General features: G+C 37.4%; 1 protein-coding gene across 1 annotated transcript in view; it reads left to right on the top strand.

Annotated features, from left to right (window-relative positions):
* Nucleotides 1–2,150: 2,150 nt before the first annotated feature.
* The window catches only part of LOC121330650 (dynactin subunit 1-like), a 101,665-nt gene continuing 88,330 nt past the window's right edge, over nucleotides 2,151–15,485 (top strand). The window contains exon 1 of the mRNA XM_041221739.1: nucleotides 2,151–2,342. The gene's annotated coding sequence lies outside the window, so the exon portion shown is untranslated. The remainder of the gene's footprint in view (nucleotides 2,343–15,485) is intronic.

Here is a 15,485-nt window from a genome sequence, read left to right as displayed (position 1 = left end):
TTGTTTTTCACTGATCACCTTCTCTGCTGGTTTTAATCATTCTTAAGTACGTATTTACCCTCCAAACACACACACGCATTATGCACACAAAAATATAGTGTAGAAATATATTGCACTTGAGTGTTTTTTTTTTTTTTTTTTTTTGTTAATCAGAGCTGAAAAATGTTGAATTAAGACAAGTTTATGGCGTTGAAATTAGTTTAGTACTCGCACTGTTTGTTAACAACACAAAAACCAGCACACAAGTCAATGAATCTGTATGGCAGTTTCACATGTTTAGTCCAGACTGCTGTAGGCTATTATTGCTGTACATACAAAGATAGCACACAAAGTAAGCAGACATCATTGACAACAAAGTCATTCGATCTATTCAAACACTGTCAGGTTTCATCCTGTCTTCTCAGATTAAGATAATTCAGGACTGACAAAAGAGAAGAGATGATACGGTGTAGCACAAGATAAGAAACATAAAAGGAATCCAGCGTCAAAGCTCTAGAAATGTTGTTTAGAGAACAAGTGCTGAAGATGGATTGAATCCATTTTAGAATTTAATAAAACAAATAGTTTGCTGATTGCAGTAGGTTTTTCAAACAGGTTATTATGAGGACAGAAATAAAGAGCAATCTCTTGCAGCACAGCACCGTGTAGTTAATGATCTTGCTGTCCTTGGCCCACTGGAGAGCAATGCATTATGCCTCTCACTTACACAGATTTTCTTATAAGAACATAAGAATGTTTACAAATAAGAGGCGGCCATTCGGCCCATCTTGCTTGTTTGGTTGTTAGTAGCTTATTGATCCCAGAATCTCATCAAGCAGCTTCTTGAAGGATCCCAGGGTGTCAGCTTCAACAGCATTATTAATAATTCTGGTCACTCTTCTTTTCACTCTTTCTAGAGCAGCAATATCCTTTTTGTAGCAAGGTGACCAGAACTGGACACAATATTCTAGATGAGGTCTTACTAATGCATTATAGAGTTTTAACATTACTTCCCTTGATTTAAATTCAACTCTTTTCACGATATAGCCGAGCATTTTTTATTGGCCTTTTTATAGCTTCCCCACATTGTCTAGATGAAGACAATCCTGAGTCAACATAAACTCCTAGGTCTTTTTCATAGATTCCTTCTTCAATTTCAGTATCTCCCATATGATATTTATAATACACATTTTTATTGCTTGCGTGCAGTTACACTTTTCTCTATTAAATGTAATTTCCCATGTGTCTGCCCAGTGCTGAATGCTGTCTAGATTATTTTGAATAATCTTTGCTGCTGCAGCAGTGTTTGCAACTCCAGATTGTTGTTAATCCAGACTGCTCCTTTTCAACCAGGAATCAGAAAACTCTCTTGTATCTGCCTTGTACTTATACTAAAATTAGTGCATTTTGGTAATATAGGTGTAACTTTATTATTAGAACTAAAACAGCCATTGAAGGTAAACTGAAAGACTTTGAGATGATGTGTTAATGTGAGAATAACACAGGGAGCAGGAATTGATTTAGAATCTATTAATTTTAATGGAAAAGTATCATAAATCAAAAATTGCTGAAAAATATCCCAAACTTTGTATGTTTTATGCAATAATCTTCATATTAAATGGAATCCCTGAGTCTTAACAAACAATACAAAACATAAACAGTTATTTATTATGATGTTTTTTTGTTTTGTTTTTTTTGTAAAGAACCCTCGTAGTGAAGTATTTGTGTTCTATGCATTTTCGTGTTCATTTTAGTTAAATTACTTGTAATAATTGTAATTTGTCAATGTTGCCATTGCTTGATTCAAATGTATTAATGCATATTTCAATACACAATTAAATCAATCAATAAATAAATAAACTTTTTTCCCCCTGCAGATCGCCAGGATATGTGTTTATCTGCATGGCGATTCAATACGCAAAATATTTGCAAGTCGCTTTAAAATAATAAGGCATCGATTGCCAGCGTACACCAGACTTACACAACCCCTTCACAACCCGATTGTATTTATATGCATACAATTAAACTTGACACATGTCACAACCCTTCTCTTGCGGGGCAGTGCGCCTCCGTCAAGTTACGTCAAAACAACAACCGGGCATGCGCGTCAGGGGTCCTTCGCGGACAAGATTTGCCAATATTTAAATAGTAATATTTAAAACTTACAAAGTGTCAAAAATAATTGTCCCATACAAGTTAACTAAAAGTGTGAAAATGGACAGTAACTGGAACTAACAAAAGCCAAGAAATTAGTGCTGTCTTGTAAGGCAGCAGGGAGGAGAGACCAACCCCATTGGCACAGGAAGTCAGTGTTGCTGTTTGGAGAGCCGTGGGAGAGGAGCTGATCAAAATTTGAATTTCAGGTAAGTGTGTGCAATTAAACTACACAAAAGGAAGGGAACAGAGGGAGACAGCTAGCAGCAAGCTGTGGAGTTTATATCTGAAAAGAAGCAAACAAAGGGAACGTGCTCATTGACACGTTTGTGTTACTGTATGGGAGTCGCCGGCAGCCGGTCTGACTTGGTTCAGTTGCTAGTATGAATAATGTATGTGGAGGATGAGTGTACAGGGAGGGTGCCCTGAATATAAATTACTGGAATTGCACCAGAAAGAAAAATACAACTGGGAATGAAGGGCTGTTACCTTATGGAGAGGGCTTGGCACTCAGGGTTCGCCAGACCTAGTTCGGATGTGTTCAAGTTCACCACCTTTATGAACAAGTCTTTTCTTGTGTAATATGCTTTTTGTTATTTTACTTATGTTTGAATGGATAAAGACCGACACTTAATAATAATAATAATAAAACATTATCTGAAACCAATGAACTTGTTTTGTCAAGCTGTGTCCACACAAATTACATTTTCTGTTTAAGCATAACATGACGAGTATCAGTTTTACTGAAAGAAAGAATATTCATTGACTGGACAGCTTACATTAATATTATTATCAATATATTGTGATATTGTATAAAGAAATGAAGAAACGGTTGGTGTCTGTTTTATTATGTTTTAATTGTAACGGCAAATGCTCATGTTATCTCAGCATGTTTTTTTGGATGACAGTTCTTTCCCTCAGCCAGCAATATATGATATTAAACAATGGTATCTGATTGTAATTAAATACACTGTTTTAGTGAAATACAAAACAGTAGTCCTATGCAATAAGTATGTTTTGGAGGTGGGGTCTGCTTTTCTGCTTATCCGATTTCTATTTTAGAAACCACTTAAAGTTATCGATGTAGTTTTTTTTTTTTTTTTTTTTTTTTTTGCTAACTGTGGTATTGATCTGTCAGTGTTCTGGTGTAATGAGTTTACTTCCTTCTGCATGAGCACACCCAGCATTGATCTGACACGAATAGTTGACCAGGGCAGTGCAGATTTCTCCAGTTCTGCACAGAATCGTGGGAATATGTATTTATATACAATAATGTATTTATCTAAATGAATATATATATACAATAATGTATATACAATAATGAAAAATGAATATACAATAATGTATTTATCTAAATGCTAGAAAATGTATTTATCTAAATGCTAGAAGTATCAGAAACAAAATTCTAGAACTTGAAGCTACTGCACTAACAGGTAACTATGATGTGATAGGTGTTACAGAAACGTGGTTATCTGAGAGTGATGGGGACGAATATAATATTTGTGGGTATACACTGTATAGGAAAGACAGGCAGGACAGAAGAGGAGGAGGGGTAGCGCTATACATAAGAAACAGTCTTGAAGCCCAGGTGTTAAACCTGGACAAAGAAAATAAAACTGAATCAATATGGGTCAGAATAACAGACAACAATTCAAAAGGCATAATAATAGGAGCATGCTATAGACCGCCAGATTCAGACGGTGAGCACAATAATCTGTTATACAATGACATTAGAAATGTGTGTAGCAAAGGAGAAGCCATACTAATGGTGGATTTCAACTTCCCCCAAATAAAATGGGAAAACCCGGTGGGTAGCGCGAAGGATGAAATAGAAATGGTGGAAATGACAAATGACTGCTTCCTAACACAATTTGTGAAGGCACCCACTAGAGGGGAGGCATGCCTTGATTTAGTCTTTTCAAATAACGAAGATAGAATAACTAAAACAGAGGTCAGAGAACCACTGGCAAACTCAGACCACAACATGGTCTCATTTGAAGTGTTTTTTAAATCGCCAAAAGTAAAGACTAAAGCTAAGGTTTACAATTTTAGAAAAGCAAACTATGAAGGTATGAAACAGAGACTAACAGAAGTAGATTGGAGTAAAATAGAGAAAACACCCACAGAAGAAGGATGGTTGTTCTTCAAAAATGTAGTACTAGAGGCGCAAAACAATTATATCCCTAAAGTAGACAAATCTAAATGTAAAACTAAATTGCCAAAATGGTTTAATAGATCAATTAAAAAAAATATTCAGCGAAAAAAGGCACTTTACAGAGCATTAAAAAAGGACCAAAAAGAAAGTACGCAGAAAGAGTACACAGAACTGCAAACGCAAGTCAAAAAGGAAGTTAGAAAGGCCAAGAGAGAAATAGAAATGAACATTGCTAAGGGAGCTAAAACCAATTCCAAAATGTTTTTCCAATATTACAACAGCAAGAGAACATTCAAAGAGGAGATTAAATGTTTAAGAGATACAAATGGCAAAATCGTAGAGGAAGAAAAAAAAATAGCAAATATGTTAAATGATTACTTTTCACAAGTTTTTACAAAGGAAGATACTGACAACATGCCCCACATGTCATCCAGTTCCTATCCAGTTTTAAATAACTTTAGCATAACTGAGGCAGAAGTGTTAAAGGGACTAGGAGCTCTTAAAATAAACAAATCCCCTGGGCCGGATGAGATCCTCCCAGTAGTACTCAAAGAAATGAAAGAAGTAATTTACAAACCGCTAACCAAGATCATGCAGCAGTCTCTTGACACAGGGGTGGTACCGACAGACTGGAAAATTGCAAACGTAATACCGATCCACAAAAAGGGAAACAAAACTGAACCAGGTAACTACAGACCAGTAAGCCTGACTTCTATTATATGCAAACTTATGGAAACTATAATAAGATCCAAAATGGAAAATTACCTATATGGTAACAGGGTACTGGGAGACAGTCAACATGGTTTTAGGAAAGGGAGATCGTGCCTAACTAACTTGCTTGATTTTTTTGAGGATGCAACATCGATAATGGATAATTGCAAAGCATATGACATGGTTTATTTAGATTTCCAGAAAGCTTTTGACAAAGTCCCGCACAAAAGATTAATTCTCAAACTGAACGCAGTTGGGATTCAAGGAAACACATGTACATGGATTAGGGAGTGGTTAACATGTAGAAAACAGAAAGTACTGATTAGAGGAAAAACCTCAGAATGGAGTGTGGTAACCAGCGGTGTACCACAGGGATCAGTATTAGGTCCTCTGCTATTCCTAATCTACATTAATGATTTAGATTCTGGTATAGTAAGCAAACTTGTTAAATTTGCAGACGACACAAAAGTAGGAGGAGTGGCAAACACTGTTGCAGCAGCAAAGGTCATTCAAAATGATCTAGACAAGATTCAGAACTGGGCAGACACATGGCAAATGACATTTAATAGAGAAAAGTGTAAGGTACTGCACGCAGGAAATAAAAATGTACATTATAAATATCATATGGGAGATATTGAAATTGGAGAAGGAATCTATGAAAAAGACCTAGGAGTTTTTGTTGACTCAGAAATGTCTTCATCTAGACAATGTGGGGAAGCTATAAAAAAGGCTAACAAGATGCTCGGATACATTGTGAAAAGTGTTGAATTTAAATCAAGGGAAGTAATGTTAAAACTGTACAATGCATTAGTAAGACCTCATCTTGAATATTGTGTTCAGTTCTGGTCACCTCGCTATAAAAAAGATATTGCTGCTCTAGAAAGAGTGCAAAGAAGAGCGACCAGAATTATTCTGGGCTTAAAAGGCATGTCATATGCAGACAGGCTAAAAGAATTGAATCTGTTCAGTCTTGAACAAAGAAGACTACGTGGCGACCTAATTCAAGCATTCACAATTCTAAAAGGTATTGACAGTGTCGACCCAAGGGACTTTTTCAGCCTGAAAAAAGAAACAAGGACCAGGGGTCACAAATGGAGTTTAGAAAAAGGGGCATTCAGAACAGAAAATAGGAGACACTTTTTTACACAGAGAATTGTGAGGGTCTGGAATCAACTCCCCAGTAATGTTGTTGAAGCTGACACCCTGGGATCCTTCAAGAAGCTGCTTGATGAGATTTTGGGATCAATAAGCTACTAACAACCAAACGAGCAAGATGGGCCGAATGGCCTCCTCTCGTTTGTAAACTTTCTTATGTTCTTAATAGGCGTTCTTCGAGAGCAGCTGCCTGACGTCACTCAACTCCACCCACAGTAATCTGTGCCGATTCTGCAGAGCGCACCTTTCACAAGTTACTGCGAAGATCTTCTCATCAGTATAGACAAGATAGTCAACTCCGCTTGCTCTTCGGTTCCTTACGAAGCGGCGCATCATGGGAGGCAAGAGTTCCGCTAGCGAGTTTCGCCTGTCAATATGTAAAGTCTGCCTCATTTCCTATTCCAAGCCTTCTCTTTAAAACGATTGTATTTCTAAATACGGTCCACCCAGATTTATTTAGAGCAAAGGTGCGCAACCAAACTTTTATTACGGGCCGCATATCCAGAAAACTAGTTTAACCTAATGTGCACATCAGTCAAGAATAATCTGAGTTTAACCCTTGGCTTCAGTGTGTGTATATATGCAATTTCCCTTAGGATTACTGTACTGCACGATACACCTCAGAAAGAAATATACAAAACAATTAAAAACAAAGCATTATTATCGTACTGTTATGCCAAATACACACACACTGCACAATAACACAAAGGATATTGAATATCTAATTGCTGAAGCGGTTTCATTTTAGCAGACGAATCCTTCAGTTGCTGAAAGCCCCTTCCAACTGCCCCCCACTCACCACGCCCCCTGATCCTACCACACCTGTATGGCATAGTCAGTAGCATGGAATGCAGAACGTGGGTGTCAAAGTGTGATTCTGATATCAATGAGAAATAAATAACAATACCTTAAAATAAATAAATAAATCTTTGTCCTGCTGAATGTGGAATTACCGGGTGAGTGGCATGAAAAGGAAAGGGAGCCTTTGGAGAATGAAACTACAGGGATATTTTATGGATTGAGCCCTTGGGCACTGCGGTCCTTTGCCAGTGTTGCTGAGGATAGGGCAATTAGCTAAACGCATGGAATGGAAACATTCTGTGCATTGCAAGCCTGTCACACTTATCGCAAAACTTAGCCATTTTCATTCAAATTTGGCCTTTGGGGCAATTCAAATAATTCTGTGCTTAAGCACATGAAATTTGCACACATGTATAGATTTGTATCTAATGTTTATCATGATCACAGGCATTAGCATGGCTAATAGGCTAAGTATTTAAAGGGCCATCACAGATTCTGCAGAATTCAAACTGATGTATATCTGCTGTTAGCTGGGAAGTGAGTTTATGATTGCTCTACTTCTGTCTCCAGAATTTTGGCAGGTGTCACACAAATGAGTACATGTTACCTATTCTAATTCATTTACATTTTTTGACTTTCTTGTTTTCTGTTACAGTACCTACCTCTTTTTTTTTTTTTTTTTTTTCTTTTTCAGTATTAGCTGTGATGCTGTTCATCAAACTGCTGTTGCTCTGTGTCTGGACCGATCTGATTTTTGTAATGTGTTTTTTTTGTAAGAACTGTAAATCACCCTAGATAAGGGCATCTGTTATAAGAAAATACATGCACACATACATACATTAGGGCCATTCCACACCAACTCAACCAGGAAAGGGACATTTTGTTGCCCGTCCGTCTCGGATTTTCCTAGAACAGTTCACCTGGAGGTTTGTCAGACACGCTGAGTTCAGAAATGATAGCCATTATTTAAAAAAAAAAAATTCCCCTTCGGCCCGTGACCTTGCAAAGGTCAACCTGACGTGAGAAAGGGACCTTCACCAGAAAAATCACCCAGGGTGCAATTTAGATGCTGCCTTCATGTGCATCATGTGTAGCACCACGCTCTACTCGTATTGAATAGGGCTTTTCAGAAAAAAATACCAGCAGCGCCCTCCTCACTTCTGGCAAACTGCCAAACGAGGGGTAAGTGACGAGTTTCATTCGAACTTCAGCCCAACCCTTTACCCTGTAGGGGATATGGGTCCTAAAATGTAAGTATTGCTGCAAGACCATTAGCAACCAGTTTTCCAAATTCCGTGAAAAACTTTTGGTTTCAAGTCCCACCACTGGCCTTTTTTTTTTTTTTTTTTTTTGCTCTGCATAATTAGCACAGAATGTTAGAATCAACAAGTTTGTTAAAATTGTATGTTTTCACTGGTCATTATCATGTCTGACTGCATAAAGCAGGCTTTTATACACCCTGTGAAAAACATGGTATAAGTCAATTTTCTAGGCATTTTTGCAAGGCCCTTAAAAGGGGGGAGTGACTATTACAGCGTTGTGACATATGAGCTGATGTGTCTGATATTAAAGTACTGTAGCAGTGCCACAGTGGGATTACTCTTTGGAATATGAAAGCATCACAGCTATACTGCTTCACTGTTAACACAATAGCTATCAATCTCAGTTAATTTCCTTATTCCACCCTCCAGAGCAATTGATCTGTCAATCTATTGGTTAGAAAGCTGAGTAAACTTATCAAGTCTTCTCTCCGTTAAGTGCAGTGTTATAATAATGCAGGTAACTATCTTTGAGACTGGGTAAAGCAGGATAGTCAGACAAAAAACGAAAATGCTACACAGCAGGTTTGAAATTGCGTATTGTTGAATTTGCCAAAATGCACAGCAATCGCGATGTTGAAAAAGCACTACGTGACTGGAGACGAAACAAAGACAAACTTAAACACACTTTTCAGAAAATTTATTCTGACGGTGTACTGCACATGTGCACACTTTGACATAATTTATGCGCACGTAACTATTAAAACCTATTTGTAGCAGGAAAATAACTGGGGGACAAACAAAACAAAACAAAAAAAACACAACGACAATAATGATTCAACTTTTTGGACACACAGAGATGAAACTTGGTACCTGAACAATGGGAGTTGGGAGAAGGAGTTTTGTTGTGTTTCATTACTATTTCAATGCCCATAGATCAAACGTTGGGGACAGTAGTACGAAGTGTAAATATAGTGATCGTAAAAAGATCACCGAAACAAGATCAAGATGAGGAGAAAGGAAAGTATGAGAACAGGAAAGTATGAGTATTTCTTTCTCGGAAGCCCTCTTCATTACGAGTCAAACGAAGTGCACCACACGATGGGAGCATCTAACTTGAGTCCAGGGTGATTTTTCTGGTCAGGGTCAGTTTTTCTCTTTAGGTTGACCTTTGCCAAGTCACAGCTCGAAGGGGAAATTAAAAAAAAAAAAAAAACAAATTAGCATTTCTGAACTCAGTGGGCCCCAAAAATAAATAACAAATTAGCATTTCTGAACTCAGCGGGCCCCAAAAATAAAAAACAAATTAACATTTCTGAACTCAGCGGACCCCAAAAATAAAAAAACAAATTAACATTTCTGAACTCGACGTGCCCCAAAAATAAGAAACAAATTAGCATTTCTGAACTCAATGGGCCCCAAAACCCCCAGGTGAATTTTTCTAGCAAAATCTGAGGCGGCAACAGCTCGGGTTGAGTTAAACAGAGTGACCCGTCGGTGTACTGAAAGTCTTGCACGTTTCCTTATTTTTTTTTTATTTATCACGTTTATTTATTTTTGTCTGGACTTCCTGTACTGAAACCCTGTCAAGTGATTGCTACAATGCGCTAAATCTTTTAATTAGCCCAGTGACTAATGACTCTTATTTGGACAGTACTAATCAATTTAAAATCGATCCAAGTTAGAACAATTGTGTATTGTGGACAATTTAGGTTGTAGTCTATATCCCACCCTGTATTTTTCTCTTTGCAGTTTGGGATTCATCAATGTTAATTATACTTTTAAATGCCCTGTGATGTTAAAAGTAGGCAGTGTGTCCTATTCTGCACTTTCAAATTGCCCCAAAGCCCTTTTAAAATACTGGTACTATAAACCTGCTGTACTTACAATGTTAAACTACAGTAACATCCATAATATATGCTCACTCATGTATTATGAGAACTACAGTCTACAAGTGGGCATATTCATCAGAAATTCAATTATGGCAGCTCATTTTAAGAAAGCAACCTAAAGCGACCGCTAAAATTTTATTTTGTTTCTGTCTGTAACTCGAAATTGACAAACATTTAGTTTTAAAGGCATTAGCCAAAACACTAATTTGAGGGTACATTTTTTTGAAGTGCTTCCAGCAGTCTATTAACTTCTGTTTTCTGAAAGGATAAAAACATTACTTCTTTACAAAACCAACCAAACCAAACAACTACTTGTACCGTAAGTAATCTAATTTAAGACTCTTAACCTTGAGTAGGATATAAGAAATACCACAATTGCTATTGATGAGGAAAAAATGCTTTAGTTTTACTATAATAAGACAAGCAATTTCCATGGAGTTCAGGTCAGTGAGTCAATGCAGACATAATGAACACGCAGACTATCGCATGTGTCTGGAGAGAACTAAAACGGCGTGCTCCTCCTATGGAACTACACTGCTAAGTTATCAGGACCTGTGTACAGGTAGTCAGCATTTATTGAATAGGAGTACAAAGGTAGAACGCAGCAGGTGCAGGTCTCTTCAAATTAATTGGAATTGGGAATTTATTTTAAAAAAGAGGAAATGGATTTGGAGTTGACGCCAACCCTGTCAGAAGTCAATATGAAAACCAAAATTTGTTCTTGAGACATGATGAACTGGAAAGTGTAAAATGGTGCAAATTTATTTTTAATGATTTACTCAAAGCAAACCAGCTGCCTACTGCAAAAAAATGATTACCAAAACAGGAGTTGGGGCCTGTCTGAGCTCTGTTTGAAATGAGTCCCCTTTGGGGAGCCAAGTCAGGACCAGCTTGGCTCGCGTCCATGATTCTTTGACAGGCAAGGCATCTTCTTTGAAATGCCCTTGTGTTTATGTGCCTGATTTGACTTTTTTATTTTCCATTATCTCATCATTTCTGACTCATAATAACAAGTATGATTACATGTGACAAAATGAAATTATATTTTTGCAGCTGTCAATTTGACCCCTTAAAAAAATCACAGCTGTAACCATATGGAATCGAAGTACTAACTAAATGTCCAATTCTATCTGTGTGGCAATCAGTTTGACTTGTTTTTAAAGTAAAAGCCTCTAACGATGTAATTGAAGTTGTGACTGCGATCAATTAATTTGGCGATTAGAGTCCCAAAATTCCAGGTGATGCAGGCTGTACTGTGATGCTGTGGTCTGTGCCACAGGCATTTTCATTAGCATGTTCAGTCATCATAACCACACTTCCCACATCCCTTATAAAATGCTACTGTATTATTATATTATTATATTATAATATTATATTATTAATATTTGAGCGAAAGACTTGCCAGCACTGGTGTAATAAAAATGAATTGCTGATGAAGTAGTTTACTGCAGATAGGATGCTGTTGAAATATAGTGCTTGCTTGGTGTCTTGTGTGGTTTATGTACAAGAATACCAAATCTATTTAATTTAAACAGTTGGAAACACTCCCTGTTACTAGTTCACCAAGGATATTTAGGCTTTTCAATAATTGTCTACTTTTTAAAAATAATTCCCTTTTAAATTTCCTTATGGTTTAAGGTGTACGATCAGTAAGTATTGTCCCCCTTTTAAAACAAAGCTGGGTTTTACTGCTAAGCAAGGTTTTCTATTTGTGTTTTTTTTCTGCATTAACAGCACAATCACAATTCTATTTCTAGTGCATTCCACTACATGAAATACATTTACAGTACAATAAGCCATCACCGACTTGTTCAGGTGTGTTGCTTTATGCATCAGCATAAACATTTTAAGAAAAAAAAAACACACCTGTTTTTATTTTACTGTAAAGGGGCCACTTGCTTAAAAACACTGCTGTATAACACCCCAAAAAGAACAGGACAGGTTTTTTTTTTTAATTTGGTTATGTATGATGACATTTTAAATGGGTGTCCCTAAGGAGTTGCCTAAATACGATTGTGTTCAGCTAATGAATGAAAATGACCCTAGGAATCTGATTTCAGCAGGGCTTTCGATTATCCTGAAAATGTTTGTTCGGCTGAAATTGACTGACCTCACTCAGCTTCCAGACTGTTTCCTTGGATACAGCATCCACAGCAGCAGCCGGGCTTGTTGTCATGGTTACGGTATTGCATTTTATTTTTAAACATTAAAGAAAAACAAGCATTAAAAAAAAAAAAAAAGGTTCCAATTTTTCGAGTCTTGATGTAGTCCACTGCTGCTGCCGGCAGGAGTTTTGTTCCTGAGTTGTTCTTGGAATCTAGGCTGGAGGGGAGAAGCTACATTTTTCTGTGATTCTCTCGATTTTTGTATTATTTGTATTCTGTAAATGTACTAATGAATGCTCTAAATCCACCGAGACATATCAGACAATCGGAGCAGAGGTGGCACTTCTCTCCTGTGCTGCTAATGCTGTGAAATGGTGCAGGTTTTGAAAGCGCAGGCTTCTGCCTCTGTTTGAATCCGTCTGGTCCTAGCGCTAGATTTCTGATTCTTGCTCCAATAATCTCTCACCTACCACTGGGAGCTGGGAGGCTGACTCAGATGTTTCATCTGTACAGTGCAGTGATGGGCTTGTTGTACTGTATGTCGCGATGTGAAAGAAAAAAATAATAGTTTGAAATATTTTCAGTGTTCCTGAAGTCTCACTGCCATGAACCTCGCACTGTCTGGCATGTGTCTCATTCCTGTCCCCTCAAGTTTTGCAGGATACAGTACAATGGGAGCTCAGCAGAATTTCAATTTTAACTTTGTGTTCGATCAGCCTGCACATCAGAATTAATGCTATGGGGTGCTGACCTCCACGAATTAATCATTCTCTGCTGTTTTTTCCCCAGAATAACCAACCCAGGAAAGCTAATGTGTTAAAGTAGCATTAAAAAGACACTGTGTGGCCCTGAAATGACTGTTTAACTGAGCATTGAAAAACTTTGTCACAAGGACAGCTATTCCATGTGATGTGAATATTGATCATGGTGACCTACTTTTTTATTGTGCTACGAACACTGTTATTTAGTTTATATGCGGGGAATAGCTCAGCCATCTTAAATTAAGCTGTGTGGTCATGGTGTCTTTATTATGGTACTGACATGCAGTAATGATGTGCTGCTGTTTTGCCTAAAATATAAAAGCAAGCTAATCCTACAGAACCAGATTGACAGTCTTGTTTCATAAGGTCACCTAAACGTTGATATGTACATTGAGGATAATGGCCAAATACAAACCCTGACATTAATCTGTGAAGTACGTTAATTATGTGCTTGCAACACCCCCATAGGAAACAAAGTGATATTGCTGTAAAGGATGAGGTCATTTAATGAAGACTGAGTCTCTTGCATTCCTCCTATGAACTTTCCTTTCTTTTTTTGGAGTGAATTACAGGCTCTCTGTGTTCTGTGTGACCCTGTGTTGAAAACAAATCTCTTTAAATGATTGTGTCTCTGCTGTACTCTAGCACTGTACAGAACAGGCTTCTCAGTAAGTGATAAAACTATGAGAAACTACATCAGGTAAACAAATGTTTCTGATTGAGCACTTTGAAGAAATACAGTAGATGACATCTCGGCTGGTGCTGTAGCTTATTCCTGAGTGGAGTATATCCTAATAACTGGTACAACAGGCAGCTAGGTTCTGTCAACACATAGGCACACAAAAATAAAAACACACCCACTTTACCCACCACAGTAACTCTTAAGGAGTGCTGAAAGAGAGATCATTCATTCTCGATAACAATCCCATCAGGGGCTTGACAGATCAAGCCTTGACAAAACATTTGTCTACTCGCAACTAAGTTGGTTGTATTCAGATGATTTAGTGTACTGAGATCTGCTCATCTGATCCTGATGAAATTGGTATGGACATTCCCAGGGCATGAAGTTAAGGTCATGAAGGGCAAGGCAATGTTGCCGCCTTTGGGCGTGAAAATTCAGGGGCACCAAGGCAGTTCCAGGGGGCAAGAAGACAAAATATAAATCCAACCCAAGGGGACCAAGGAGATTTTATACTCGCTCATAAAACAACAAAAAGGAAAATACAGAGAGCCTGTTATGTTGATGACATTTTATTTCAAGCAAACACAAATCAATGTTTTCTGAGTGATTCACAAACTAGTTGTTTCAAGAATAAAATATACTTGTAGATTACTTTCCATTGTAAACATAAAAAAAATCTTCTTTTAAAAACAACAACAGTCGTAGTGATACAGCAGCACAGTGCCAGTGAAGGGAAAGTTAAGGATAGTTTTTCAGGCAAACTGGCTGAAGATTTACCCATGGCTGGAGTTTAATAATAATAGTGGTCAAATTAGTTGTTCGGTCTGCAGTGTGTGAGCAACTGCAGTTTGCTAACCACTGTTGCAAAACCTACAAACAACGTGGCTATGAAAAAAACAAAAAAAACAACCTTGAAGTAGAAAGTTCGTCAGGCAATGGAGAGTGCTGTGCATCACAATGGTGAACAGCTGGATGTGCATAATGTTAGATGTTTACATTGGAGAGACTTTTTATATAGTTTCACAGTTCTTGAAATGTACAGTTGCAAAGGATTTACATTTTTGTTATGGTGCATTGCTGGACACTTCAGGAAAAAAAAAAAAAAAAAAAACGGCATGCTGTTTTTAAGTATACACAATCTAACCCCTTTCATGAAAGCACATGTTTTACTAGTTAAAAAGCAGAACGACGTAATGTAGTGAAAATGTATTGCACAAAAATAAATAAAACCAGGAATCGATGCACTTCTAAAGCTTGCTTTATTCACTACCTTGCCTACTCGTTTCATGACGTAGGAATCTGCTACTTGAACCAACTCATAGCTGCGTGCTCAGTGTTTTTTTTTTTTTTTTTTTGTGTAAGAATTTTAGCAAAACAGTAATTATCTACTTATTGCGTTTTAATTTTTTAGCGTTGGTGTTTTGGGGGGGGGATAAAGACGGATTACAAAACAGCAACGATAAATGCATGCCATTTACTCTGAACATATACACATGCAATATATGGCACAATATACTGTATGGCACAATATACTTGTTTCAATTTTCCAGAAACACTGCAATACAGTCAACCATCCCCAGCACTATTTATCAGTGCACAAGAAAACCGTGTTGAAACGGTAGAAACTTTTTTTTTTCAGGTGAGCATTTTCAGGTTCTTCAGCATTACAATTGGCACTCTTAAAATACGAGTCAAAAATTTCAGCACCAATAGAAACTTCTGTCAGTTGAAAAGAACATATTTCTGCAGTTCTGTTGTGTGGACTGCGCAGATCTGTGCAGAACTTTGGAAACCTGCTCTACAAGAACGCACTCATTCATTTCTGTACTGC

The sequence above is a fragment of the Polyodon spathula genome, chromosome 1, assembly GCF_017654505.1.
Source record: "Polyodon spathula isolate WHYD16114869_AA chromosome 1, ASM1765450v1, whole genome shotgun sequence".
Classification (NCBI taxonomy): domain Eukaryota; kingdom Metazoa; phylum Chordata; class Actinopteri; order Acipenseriformes; family Polyodontidae; genus Polyodon; species Polyodon spathula.
This window is presented reverse-complemented; position numbering and strand designations above follow the sequence as displayed.